The 15,114-nt window shown below is 33.9% G+C and overlaps 2 long non-coding RNA genes across 2 annotated transcripts; both read right to left on the bottom strand.

Moving 5' to 3' along the window:
• Positions 1-214: 214 nt before the first annotated feature.
• Positions 215-3,541, bottom strand: LOC114315055 (uncharacterized). Its single transcript, XR_003647646.2, has 3 exons — positions 3,164-3,541; positions 1,706-1,756; positions 215-1,055 (listed from the first exon to the last, which is right to left on the bottom strand). It is a non-coding gene; the product is annotated as an uncharacterized LOC114315055 (long non-coding RNA).
• Positions 3,542-7,640: 4,099 nt separating this feature from the next.
• Positions 7,641-10,223, bottom strand: LOC114315056 (uncharacterized). The gene is made up of 3 exons (XR_003647647.2): positions 9,849-10,223; positions 8,404-8,445; positions 7,641-7,858 (listed from the first exon to the last, which is right to left on the bottom strand). It is a non-coding gene; the product is annotated as an uncharacterized LOC114315056 (long non-coding RNA).
• Between the last annotated feature and the right edge of the window lie 4,891 nt (positions 10,224-15,114).

The following is a 15,114-nucleotide window of genomic DNA, read 5'->3' on the forward strand; positions in this document are numbered from 1 at the left end:
TTCACAAACACAATCTTCACTAGTTACAACATTGTTTCATTCATTAAAATTCGACTGATTAAAATTTGTTTTTGGACAAGTCTAGTTTTTATCCAATCACGTGGTTGGTGACAACAACCCTTCTTCCAAATCGCCAAAAAGCATCCCCTTTTTAGTTTTACTTAACATTTTACATTTTGAAGTTTTCAAACTCCATTTTATTCATTACACAACAGTGAAAAATGAAAAATGAACAACAGTTTATTACTCTATCATTTACAAGAACAATTTTTGTACTATAACACAAGTTTCTTACAAACTGTAAAATTCTTTACAAAGACAAATTAAAAAAAACAAATAAGTTAGACACGTACTACGCTCCCAGTAGTTGAACTTCCTCCGCCTTCATCTCCTTCCTCCCTATTACACACCAGATCTTCTGCTTCAATACCCTCGTCCAGTAGGGTCTGGGCAATGTCTCACTCTCTGGGCTTTATGATGGTAAAGTCAATGTTTGGGAAGATCTCTTCTACTCTCTGTTGGAAACTCACCCACCCACTATCCCAATAGATGCTCAGCTAATGCTTGAAGTAGTCAGACTGTTAGAAGTTTTGTATTATCTCTGCCTTAGTCTGCCCTTCCACCAGTTCGGCTGCTGTCACCACCCAAACCTGCCCCTATAGGTTTAGTATCATAACCGGCCAGTAATTCTAGGATTACCGATGGCCTCTGAGACAGATTAGCTTAATATTAGGGGCTAACGGAAGCAAATAATAAATATACAATATACATTGAGATGCAGACTTATATGAGACGAAATTGTTTTAAAATTTTTATATACATATTTACACATCACTCTTACATTATCATATATATACAGATTAGACAAAAAGGGACTTAACCCTATTTACAAAATAAGCAAAGACTTGTTTAACTAAACAAGAAAACAAAACTTGATCTTTATGCACTTAACCATAATTACTAGACATATTCGGAACCTCCACGAGAGGCACATAGGTTGGCTGAAAAAATAGAATCCAGGCAGAAACTCTAGGCTTGGTCACGTGCCTGATTACCTACATACATAAATAATACAGTGAGTTAGAGCCTAGTAAATAATAACAAAGTAAAGATTTTACTGAATGATGTGCATATAGAAATAGAGTCTTGTACATGATCAGATGTCAAAGCAGAAACAGACTCATATATGCAGTCCTATTCGTATTCAAAGTTCATACATTTCACATTATAGTATGTGGCACATCCATTAGCGTTAACAAATCCGATGACCCATGAAGGTACGACCGTAAAGGCATTCCGATGACCCATGAAGGGACGGTCGTAAAGGCATTCCGATGACTCATGAAGGGACGGCCGTAAAGGCATTCCGATGACCCATGAAGGGACGGTCGTAAAAGCATTCCGATAACTCATGAAGGGACGGCCGTAAAGGCATTTCGATGACCTATAAAGGGACAGCCACAAGGCATTCTGATGACTCATGTGCACAGAGACGTATTAGATGACCCATAAGGGATAGCCATAAAGGCATTCTGATGACCTATAAAGGGACACATATCATATGATGCTAAGAATGCCACAGATATATTTCAAAAACTTAGACAATCATTCGTTCATATAAAACATAGCATTTCAGAAAACTGATCATTTCATATCATCAGAAAATAATTAAAGTCAAATATAACTTTACAGAGTTATTACTCACAGATAGCTGCAGAGGCAGATCAGACAGATCAGGTAGACAATAGCGCGTGACCTACATAAACACATAATATATACACATTGGAACACAATATCAATTCCTTGATCAAACTTGACTTTTCTTGTTATTTTCTGTCTAAGTAGTCCGAAGTGCTATTATGCTTATTCTTTCTTTATTCCAATGAATCAGATTCTTATTTCACAATTCTTTCCTTACTAAATTCTTCTTTTGCCAAATAGACCAACTTCTCACTCGGCTTCTTACTCAACTACTATTAAATCAATGATTCATTCTTGAACCAACAAATTTGTGTTGATTGTTAATTTATTAATCTTCATCGAGTCATAAATCATGTCTAGAATGCTTTGGAAAGAGATGAGAGTAAAAATGTGAACTAAATGCAATTTTTCAAAATATGCTGAAAATAGGGTCTTCGCTTGAGAGGAGCTTTGGTCGCTCGAGCTGTCTGCAAAGCTCTGTAAAAATACTGGTTGACCTTAATGTACGCTCGAGTAGTGACTTTACCGCTCGAGTGGCCAGCAAATTTCCTCTGCTTTCAAAATCAACAAAATAATTTCCAAACATATTTTCAAAACTTAAACTCTTGCATGAACCAATTTAAACATGTAATTTTATTAATAAAGATGAACCCATGACGAATTTTTCAATTTCTAATACAAAAATCTCTTTGATCATTAAGATTAAAACCAATAATTTCATGAATATATTAATTCAAACATTCTTCTTCTTTGTTTTATAAAACATAAATTAAAGCTATAAAGCCCTTTCAAAATATTTACATGTAAGAAATTTAAATCAAAATCAAACTAATTTTTGATTCTCAAATATAAATTATAATTTATTTTTATATTTATTAATCTTAACCATGTTCATGAATTAATTCTTTAATTTCTCCAAATTACATGCATATAAAAATAAGACTTAAATTCATACAAGAGATTCAAAATCAAACCCAAAATAATTAGTTTCCAATTCCTTATTTTCTTGTTAATTTCTTTTTAATCACACAAAATTGACTTCAAACTCTTTTCTATTTTCTTTTCAAAATACGAAATTAAAGTTGTAAACTCCTTGGAAAAATCATTTGCATGTATGAAACATTTATCAAAATCTAACCAATTTTACATTATCAAGCTCAAACCATAATTTGACTTCTTAAGATATATCAAATCTCAATCCAAAACTCATCATCTTTAAAATATGAATTAAAGTTCTAAAATCTTAAAAATCCACAATGCATATAAGGTTAGACTTCAAATTTATGAAGGATGACAAGAAACTCTGACCGAAATAATAACTTTCATTATCAATTTATTAATTATCAAACTTAACCCAATTTTCCTTAATTTCCTTCTAATTTTATGAAATTAAACCCAATTACTACTTAATTTTAGTTGCTAGATGATTAATCTACAAGAATTTGAGCTTAAACATTCTTACCAAAAGCTTTAACTGTTGAAATTCCTTGAGCTCCTTCTTTTCTTCACTTTTTCCAAGTTTTCCCCTTGCTTTCCTTCACCATTCCGGCACATAGAGTTCCAAGATTTGAATCTCTTCCTCTCCCTCTCGGGTCTCTCTCTATTCCTTTCTCAGCAATACATAATAAAGAGCTCCAGCAATTAAAGAAAGCAAACCCACTTCTTGACTTAGCAAAATTCTCTCTTTAGGACTAGGACTAGGACTCTCATAGCAACTCTTCATCACAAATGAAATGAGCAATGAAGCTACACTCTTAAACCCATTAGAATAAACACACTCATACACACCTCACTTCTTCATCATATACCATGTGTGCACACACTTGCACATTTCTTTGAGCTCCACCTCAACACTTACATGCACACATACACACAGAATTTCTCTTCACACACAGGTTTCTTTGCACACCCACCTCCAAATACACGCTCAATTCTAGACCATTCCATAATTCAATTTATGATTAGGATTGATTTAATTAAGCAACACTTAATCTAATTAAATCTTGATTATCTCATAATTAAATTAATCATAGCCAATCACCAATCCCACATAATTTAATTAGTCTAATTGACTTTGATTAGAGCTCAATTAATTATATTTAAATATATTAATATGAATAAGATTTTTAATCAAACTCCCAAAAGGCTCCAAACATTAAATTAAACTAAATTTATTTCCATTCTCAATTTTAGTTTCTTAAATCATTAAGGCTTTCAATTTCGGATTAAACCTCAAAGTCTTTGTCAATAAATTACATATTCAATTGAAAACTTCATAAACAAATTTAATTCGTAATAATCTGAATTCTCAATTCTCATAACTTAATTTACTCCAATTCGGACCCAATTAATCAAGTCTCAATTTCACAAATCTGAATTGAATATTTAATTAAACTCCCATATGGTCTGATACTCGAAATTTAAATAATTCAATTCACCAATTATACTCTTTTGTGCCATTTAGGCTTTCAAATTTCAAAATAAATCCTCAATATAATCATATATGAATCAGTCTCCATAATTTTCGTAAATCCCAGATTAATTTGGAATAATTGGCAATTAAATTTCAAATCTCCTTAATTAATTAAGTGTTAATCATTATACGTGGTGGGATCGTTATAGCCTTTCCCTCTTAGGAAGTTTGGTTCTCCAAACTTAAGATACTTGTACTGAAAATTAGCCATATAAATTGGTCTCATTTCATTTACTTTCCTACGTAACTTCCTTTTCATTGGACTCTCTTCACAGAAATTGAACTTATTTTTCAATCACTTAACGGTTAATACCGCAAATTGGTGATTCATTACTGTTTCTATTGTCATCAATCACATAACTTGTATACTATAATTTATCAATCTATTCACATACCCCAAATAGTAGAAGATTATTTCAAGGATGTTCATTACTTTCCTTACTTTTTAAATAAATTGAAATATTCAACTATTATTATTTTACATGAGATTTTCGAATTAAATTAATATTCAAAGCATCACTAATCATGAACATAAGTTCTTTACGAGTCATTCACATTATTGCTGACTCAACACATTTCTCAACATGTTCCACCTTTTGCCGACTTGATACGGCGAGATAGCGGGCACCCGACATTTTATGTTTTTCCACATTTGTTGACTTGATACGGCGGGGCAATTAGACACCCAAAAATATTTCTTTTTCCACATTTGCCGGCTTGATACAATGGGGCAATTGGACACCCAAAAATATTTCCTTTTTTTTTTTATGCATATAATGTAGTATCCCCAAATAAGGTCTCACATGCTAATCTATAACAGAAGTTTCCAAATTATATGGGAATATAATCACATATTAATGGTCTTAATTTCAAACAAACATCTTGGATACCAATTATGATGGTAACATCAGATTCAATACAGAAGCGTATCAGAGTCATAACAGAAGCATATTTCAAAGAAATTCATTGAGCCTTTTTGTAAGCAACAGCTGTTAGGTTGTACTCATATAGTAGTAGATAGTCGTACTGATCAGAGCAAAACTTTACATACTTTTGTTGACAATCTTTCTCATACTATCATTTCAAAGTAGTGATTTGATTTCACAACAGGTCTACGTTTTTCGCAGTCTTATTAGCTTCCTTATTTACTTAAGGTCACAATTATATAAGTAATTCAAATTACATTTCCTTCTTATTAATTTCAATTCTTAGACCTGCGGAGATATATTCATGGACTTTGATAAATTGTCACATGGTAACTTAGGGCGAAACTTTTAAGTTTCTCAAATCATTACAATTGGCCGACTGAAATTCTTATGTTTCCAAAGGTCCGTTAAGAAATATACAATTGTCATTCTAATGAAATTCATTTTCTTATTTCTCATTACGATATCTTCTTCCATTTAACACTAGAGTTCAATTTCTTTACAATAAGTTAGGCTATCTAAGTTAGGATTCAAAATCAAAATTCAATTATGTGTCTATAAGATCATACCATCATTCCTTTTGACCATTATTCAGATACGAAATTACTGGATCTTCTTCTTCTTCTCCTCCTTTCTTTTTTTTTGGTTTGTAAAAAGTCTATATTTTTGACTTTATAACTTAAGTAAACCACAAGTGTTTCTCTTCTAATGTTATCAATGTGATCTTATTTGACCTGTTTTCCAAATCATTTTAAATCTTGATCTCATTTTTCTAAGTCTGACAATTCCAAGTCAAGTCTCAAATATCCAAGTAATGGTTTCTAGCTTTATCAATCATTCATGTAGGAATATTACTATGTTGGAGTAACATAAATACCATCCTTTTCAATGTTATTAGAAGGTTCAAATACGATATGATTTCAGTAAATTGAGTCATACTTATTCGGGTACTAAGTAGGAAAATTTTCATTAGCTTAAGTCTCTGCGATCGTGTAATAATCTTTAGCATTCTCACGTTGAGTTCCAAATGGATGGTTCTAATTTTATCAAATGTTGATTAGGACCAATTCAAATAAAGTCACACACATAAAATTTTAACTTCAAATTTCTATACATGTATTTAAAACATTCCTACTAATTTCCTAATTTATAATCAAGTACTAACCTTTAACCAACTAAATCATTGAGTTTTCTCCTGGGCTTTAGAACAGTCTTTTACTAGATGTCCCATCTTCCCACACTTGAAACATGCTCCGGTAATTCAATGACATAGCCCCCTATGTCGCTTGTGACATGTTGAACATAATGAACGAAACTTACTACCTTGCTTAGAATTACTTGACTCTCCTATCACAAACTTCTTAGACTTTTCCTTTGGTTCCTTCTTTGACTTCACACTTAACTTTTTCTTTTGGTCTTGTGGTTTATCATAGCATTGTTGCATAGCTTTCATTACTCCCTCAAGTACTTCTTCTATTTTGTCCAATCGTTCTGCCAAAGTCTCAACTTCCATATCATTCTTACTTTTCACCGTCTTTTCCTAATGATAGAAGATGAGGGTCAAACACAAAATGATGGTCGATAACACTTGGGTTAATATTAACTAACTTAGAATATAACACAAAACACATATCATACACAAATAGACATACACATGTAGGCATATAAGGACACTAGTAGGGTAACCTATTCATTCCCATGGAATTTACCAAGAATTTCCGATTCAAAGCTACGTTGGCCAAACGTGATTCCAATTGGACTTTCAAGGTCATTCAACAAAGGCATGAGACTCTACGGTTTAACATTTCACATAATAGGTTCCCGCCAAAATATGCCATTTTACGTATCAAATAACTTTCTCTTCCTCAGTTACCATTGCTTCACATATTTCATTGAGCATCAAATTCCTTAATTTCCCAAACATTCTCATAGTCCAATTTGACATATAACCTATATAGCTTCCATGGCTTTCATTAAAGACTTTAATTCCACATAACACCATGTTTCCACAAATCAACATACTTGTACTCACCAATGCTTTAGTCAAAATTTCAGATTCCCTTGTAACATTAAAATTTCCACAATAGTTATTAGCTTTTAGCTTCATGACAAAACTTAATACACACATTAAGGTTTCCTTATATTTATCACAATTCCACAATAGTTCCGAATTTCTTAGTTTTAATACATAAACATATCATATATACATATATACATATTCCCAAATGCACAACTTCTTACTTACTTACTAGATGCATGAAACTTAAATCCATTGTAGACATTCTAATGCTCAAGGGACACGTGTGTGAGATATTAACTCGTGCTCTGATACCACTCTGTCACGACCCAAACCCACCCCTATAGGTTAGCATCGTAACCAACTAGTAATCCTAGGATTACCGAAGGCCTTTGAGACAGATTAGCTTAATATTAGGGGCTAGCGGAAGCAAATAACAAATATACAACATTCATTGAGCTGTGTAGACTTAGATGAGACGAAAAAATTTTAAACTTTTTATATACATATTTACATATCACCCTTACGTCATCATATATATACAGATTAGACAAAAAGGGACTTAACCTTATTTACAAAATAAGCAAAGACTTGTTTAACCAAACAAAAAAACAAAACTTGATCTTTATGCACTTAGACATAACCACTACACATATCCGGAACCTCCACGGGAGGCACATAGGTTGGCTGACAAAATAGAATCAAGGCAGAAGCTCTAGGCTTGGTCACGTGCCTGATCACCTACATATATAAATAATACAGTGAGTTAGAGCCTAGTGAATAATAACAAAGTAAAGATTTTACTGAATGATGTCGATACACAATAGAGTCTTGTACATGATCAGATGTCAAAACAGAAACAGATTCATATACGTAGTCATATTCGTATTCAAAGTTCGTACATTTCATATTAAAGTACGTGGCACATCCATTAGCGTTAACAAATCCGATGACCCATGAAGGGACGGCCGTAAAGGCATTCCGATGACCCATGAAGGGATGGCCGTAAAGGCACTTCGATGACCCATAAAGGGACAACCATAAGGCATTTCGATGACTCATGTGCACAGAGACGTATCAGATGACCCACAAAGGGACGACCATCAAGGCATTCTGATTACCCATAAAGGGACGCATATCATATGATGCTAAGAATGCCACAAATATATTTCAGAAACTTGGACAATCATTCATTCATATAAAACATAGCTTTCCAGAAAAATGATCATTTTATATCATCAGAAAATAATTAAAGTTAAATATAACTTTACAGAGTTAATACTCACAGATAGCTGTAGAAGCAGATCAGGCAGACAATAGCGCGTGACCTACACAAACACATAATATATACACATTGGAACACAATATCAATTCCTTGATCAAACTTGACTTTTCTTGTCATTTACTGTCAAAGTAGTCCGAAGTGCTATTATGCTTATTCTTTCTTTATTCCAATGAATCGGATTCTCATTCCACAATTCTTTCCGTACTAAATTCTTCTTTTGCCAAATAGACCGACTTCTCACTCGGCTTCTTACTCAACTACTATTATATCAATGATTCATTATGATTCATTCTTGAACCAATTAATTTGTGTTGATTGTTAACTTATTAATCTTCATCGAGTCATAAATCATGTCTAGAATGCTTAGGAAAGAGATGAGAATAAAAATATGAACTAAATGCAATTTTTCAAAATATGCTGAAAATAGGGTCTTCGCTCGAGCGGACCATTGGTAACTCGAGCGGTCTACAAAGCTCTGTAAAAATACTGGTTGGCCTTAATGTTCGCTCGAGCGACCAACAAATTTCCTATGCTTTCAAAATCAACAAAATAATTTCCAAACATATTTTCAAAACTTAAACTCTTACATGAACCAATTTAAACATGCAATTTTATTAATAAAGATGAACCCATGACTAATTTTCCAATTTCTAATATAAAAATCTCTTTGATCATTAAGATTAAAACCAATAATTTCATGAATATAATAATTCCAACATTCTTCTTCTTTGTTTTATAAAACATAAATTAAAGCTACAAAGACCTTTCAAAATATTTACACGTAAGAAATTTAAATCAAAATCAAACTAATTTTTGATTCTCAAATATAAATTATAATTTATTTTTATATTTATATTTATTAATCTTAACCATGTTCATGAATTAATTCTTTAATTTCTCCAAATTACATGCATATAAAAATAAGACTCAAATTCATACATGATATTCAAAATTAAACCCAAAATAATTAGTTTCCAATTCCTTGTTTTCTTGTCAATTTCTTTTTAATCACACAAAATTGACTTCAAACTCTTTTCCATTTTCTTTTCAAAATATGAAATTAAAGTTGTAAACTCCTTGGAAAAATCATTTGCATGTATGAAACATTTATCAAAATCTAACCAATTTTACATTATCAAGATCAAACCATAATTTGACTTCTTAAGATATATCAAATCTCAATCCAAAACTCATCATCTTTAAAATATGAATTAAAGTTTTAAAATCTTAAAAATCCACAATGCATGTAAGGTAAGACTTCAAATTTATGAAGGATGACAAGAAACTCTGACCCAAATAAAAACTTTGATTATCAATTTATTAATTATCAAACTTAACCCAATTTTCCTTAATTTCCTTCTAATTTTATGAAATTAAACCCAATTACTACTTAATTTTAGTTGCTAGATGATTAATCTACAAGAATTTGAGCTTAAACATTCTTACCAAAAGCTTTAACTGTTGAAATTCCATGAGCTCCTTCTTTTCTTCACTTTTTCCAAGTTTTCCCCTTGCTTTCCTTCACCATTCCAGCACATAGAGTTCCAAAATTTGAATCTCTTCCTCTCCCTCTCGGGTCTCTCTCTATTCCTTTCTTAGCAATACATAATAAAGAACTCCAGCAATTAAAGAAAGCAAACCCACTTCTTGACTTAGCAAAATTCTCTCTTTAGGACTAGGACTAGGACTAGGACTCTCATAGCAACTCTTCAGCACAAATGAAATGAGCAATGAAGCTACACTCTTAAACCCATTAGAATAAACACACTCATACACACCTCACTTCTTCATCATATACCACGTGTGCACACACTTGCACATTTCTTTGAGCTCCATCTCAACACTGACATGCACACACACACATACACACATAATTTCTCTGCACACACAGGTTTCTTTGCACACCCACCTCCAAATACACCCTCAATTCTAGACCATTCCATAATTCAATTTATGATTAGGATTGATTTAATTAAGCAACACTTAATCTAATTAAATCTTGATTATCACATAATTAAATTAATCATAACCAATCACCAATCCCACATAATTTAATTAGTCTAATTGATTTCCATTAGAGCTCAATTAATTATATTTAAATTTATCAATCTGAATAAGATTTTTAATCAAACTCCGAAAAGGCTCCAAACATTAAATTAAATTAAACTGATTTCCATTCTCAATTTTGGTTTCTTAAATCATTAAGGCTTCCAATTTCAGATTAAACCTCAAAGTCTTTGTCAATAAATTACATATTGAACACGTCATAAATAAATTTAATTCATAATAATCTGAATTCTCAATTCTCATAACTTAATTTACTCCAATTCAGACCCAATTAATCAAGTCTCAATTTCACAAATCCGAATTGAATATTTAATTAAACTCCCATATGGTCTGATACTCGAAATTTAAATAATTCAATTCACCAATTATACTCTTTTGTGCCATTTAGGCTTTCAAATTTCAAAATAAATCCTCAATATAATCATATATGAATCAGTCTCCATAATTTTCGTAAATCCCAGATTAATTTGGAATAATTGGCAATTAAATTTCAAATCTCCTTAATTAATTAAGTGCTAATCATTATACATGGTGGTGTCGTTACAGTTGTCGCTACGTTTGAGAGCCTAGCTTCACTTCCTTTCCCACTGGCCAAGCTGCTACAGCAGTATCTATGTCTATTTGGAATTCCTTTGACTGCTTATACTGCTCCACAGCTGCGCCATATAGGTCAGGATAAGCCACACTCTCTGCCGCCATTGTTCCTTCAAATCTACTGACCTACTATTCTTCTCTTCCAAGGCTCTCTTCTCCATACCCAACGCCCTCTCCAACTTTGTAATTAGCATCTTTAGCTCCTCTTTCTCCTTCAGTGACGCATCGTGTAATTCCTCGTTATTGCTCAGAGCCTCTTCTAATCAATCCCTAGTAGTCTGGCAAGCCTGCTCAGCCTCCGCCCTCTTCTTCTGCTCTGCCTCCAACTCAATTGTCCTATGACGAGTGATCTCCAGGTCCTTCGAGGACCTATCTGCTTGTGTTCTGACAATTGTCAATTTGGCTTCGGCCTCAGTCGCATCTAACTTTGCAGGATTAGCTAAATGATTCTGCACTAGGGCTAATACTTCAAAATTTTTATAATTCTAAGCTTGTGACATCTCTTTGCGCAGGCACTTTGAGCCATCATGCACAAACTTTTGGTTTCAGCTTCAGCTACTTGCGCTTTCATAGTCACCTGTTTTGATTGGGCTAAAAACACTACAACAAAAAGCGCATTTGGTGACCAAAAAATTGGTCACCAAAAATACAAATTTCGTCGCCAAAAGAATTGGCGATAAGTACACAATTGGTTGCCAAAGGCCTGCCACTAAAAGTATTGGCGACCAAATCATAAGTCGTCACCGTATGTAGATATTTAGCGACAAGCAAAAATGGTCGCCAAAAGTCATATATTTTGTCACTGTAAAATTCTAATTTGTCGCTAAATGGTTAAAATTTGGATAGGCTATGTAGTTTTAGCAACAAATAAATGTGTCGCCAAAAGTACTATTTAGCAACAAAATTAATTTGGTTGCTAAAAATCAAGTTTTTAGTGACGACTAAGTTTTGGTTGCTAAAAGTTCTTGGAATAGCCACTAACTTTTAGCGACAAAAACAATATGTTGTCGCCAAATATATTAACAGTGACCAAAATATCACCAGTAACTAAAAATCCACTGCACAAATTTTGATTTTAATAATTTCCCTATTCAAAATAATCCAAAGCACCTGTTTTTCTCTGCACAATATATACACAAATGTAATGTAAATAATAATACACATATGCAAGACATTCATAATAATTCAAAATTAATAGCTATTAAACATCCCAATAAATATAATTACAATTCTCTAACAATCTAAAACATTCATACCAAAGTACTTACAAACTATTAACGTCAAACCCACAAATCCATTACCAAATCCTATGTCAAAATATTTTCAAAAGCACAAAACCAAATATTTTGATGCTAAACATCCAACCCACAAGTCATTTACCAAAATCCTATGTCAAAATATTTGCAAAAACACAATACCAAATATTTTGATGCTAAACATTTAACCCATTCTTCTGATGTAGCCCGAACTATTTTCCACAATTGCCAATCTGTCACATGAAAAAGAAAAAACAATATTAGATTGACAAAAAAAAAAAAAAAAAAACAAAATCGGTATGAATTTCACAATTTTAATTTTAATTTTGTAACGGGAAGCCAAATCAGTGTGCCGTTTGCTCATACAAGTTTATTTAGTCTGGAGCAAGCTGCCCGTGCTATGTTTCGACGGTTTCGATGGTCATTTCGCAATTTCGCCCCCCAAATGGGCTTTTTAAGTCTTGTGTTTTACAATTTTCCTTCTAATTTTCTAACTGGAAATCCAATCAAGGTCCTGTTTATTCCTACAAGTTGATTTAGGCTTGAGCAAGCTGCCCATGCCAAGTTTCGGCGGCTTCGGGGGTCAATTCGCAATTTCGGCCCTTGAAAGGGCCTTTTAAGTTTTGTGTTTTACAATTTTCCTTCTAATTTTCTAACCGGAAATCCAATTGGCGTCTAGTTTGTTCCTACAAGTGTATTTAGGCTTGAGCAACCTACCCGTGCCAAGTTTTGGCTGTTTCAATGGTCATTTCACAATTTCGACCCCCGAACGGGCCTTTTAAGTCTTGTGTTTTACAATTTTTCTTCTAATTTTTTAACTGGAAGTCTAATCGAGGTCCCATTTGTTCCTACAAGTCTATTTAGGCTTGAGTAAGCTGGCCATGCTGTAGACTACTCGAACTCCGCTCAGCGCACGAGGGCACGAATTGTAGTTCTAGCTACTACAGTTTGGACTCCTGTCACGGTTCTGAATCTAGTCTCACAAAGTGCAATGTAAGACTGATAAATCACCAAAGAGTCCAAATCTGACAAATCGTTTTGGAAAATCGATTTTGATCAAGAAGTGCGAAACATGGACTGCTTTGCCAGATTTTAGAGTCGCCACCTAAATATTTTGTTTTTGGAAAATTTAGGGAACCTTGACTCGTGCAAGGCCACATGTCCGTCATCACCAAAGTTGCCTCAGCTCGGGAACTTGGGTACAAGAGGGGAAGGTCCTAAAATGAGCACCCCCGCTCGCACGATCAAAGGATCGGCCTTTACTAACATTATATGTTGTTTTTGAAAACACATGTGTTCTTATTCCGGTTATTAATCTAACTTACTACGTGATGCGCGCAGCACACAAGTATAGACTCAATCACGCGGATTGGAACAAAACAACTCATGTTTGTTTTTGAAAGTGGTTTGAAAGTGCTACTCGCAAGCAGGCTAAACCACGGATTTGCCACCCTCAAGTGGGCTTACAAAAACATGATTTTGCCACTTCAAGTGGGCTTAAAACTCACAATCATCGAGTTGTTCCAATTCAGGTGATCAAACCTTTATCCATAGGCATTCATGCATTAAAACACATAAGCACATAGCCTCATGGAAAGCATGCTATCATGGCAGTCACTTTACACACCTGCAAGGATGCTAAAGCGTAAACACTCACAGTGTACTCCGAGCCAAAACATAAGCTAGTTAGAAATTATGCATGATCCTAGCTATGTTAAGATGCCTAATGCAACACATGAAAAATGCAACTAAGATAGGCCCGGCTATTCTAAGATGTCATGTGAATGCAACTAGACAACATGTATTCAAATTGGTATTGAAATACAATGCAGTTTGTATGATGCGCCGAGCCCAGTACATGGAAGACAGATGAAGGGATGCATGCATGCAAAGCATAAGGTATGCTAATCGAAATATGCCCTAATTTAACCATCGAAAGCTGATAAGTAAAAGGGTAAAAGACGTGGAGTTGGAAGACACTCACACACACATGCACACTTATTACAACATTTGCTCTCTCGACAGAGGGTCCGAATGAATAATACAAGCTAGCTATTCTAAGCAAAGCTACTTAACTAATGTAATAATCTAATTAGACTAATTATTACACAACACAAATTAAATAACTAGCTACAACTAATTATTACAATACTTTAATTAATTAAAAAATTAACTAAGTTACAAAACCAACTAAGAAAGAACAAGAAGCTAAATTAGGCTGCCATAGCTCTGCCTCAGAATAATGAATGATGCATGCTCCATCGGCTTCGCTCGAAAATCCATTACCATGCCCCCAATTGCCTCTGTTTGCATTTGGTTTGATCTCAGAACACTGCATAGACTTCCAGAATGCTTCTACTCCAACACAGGGACCTCTTGGTGGGCTGTCGACCAGAAAAGGTGGCTGTAGACCACTTGTAGACCAGAAAAACTTGTTGTAGACCAGAAAAAGTGGTCGGTCAGTCACTTTTTTTGGTGACCACTTTTTCTAGTCTGCCGACCAGAAAATCTAGTAGACTCCAGTTTTGCTGCAACAGAGGACAAAAAGGGGCATAACAGTGTGTTTGCAAGATATGTGTGCACAACCACCCTTCCTATCATTTCTCAAGCTCAAGGAAGTTCGGTACTCGACTCTCGGGCCACCAATCGAGCATCGCAATGCACGATGGCCGAGAAGCCAAGCTTGCACAATTCAATGTCAATGAATGCACAAATAACACATAAGAGCCTCCGCCTCTATCATGCATGAACAAGAGGGTCGGCGACCGAGAAATGAGGCGCGTTTCATCACTTCA

The sequence above is a fragment of the Camellia sinensis genome, chromosome 7 (assembly GCF_055761805.1).
Source record: "Camellia sinensis isolate YWXY chromosome 7, ASM5576180v1, whole genome shotgun sequence".
NCBI lineage: Eukaryota > Viridiplantae > Streptophyta > Magnoliopsida > Ericales > Theaceae > Camellia > Camellia sinensis.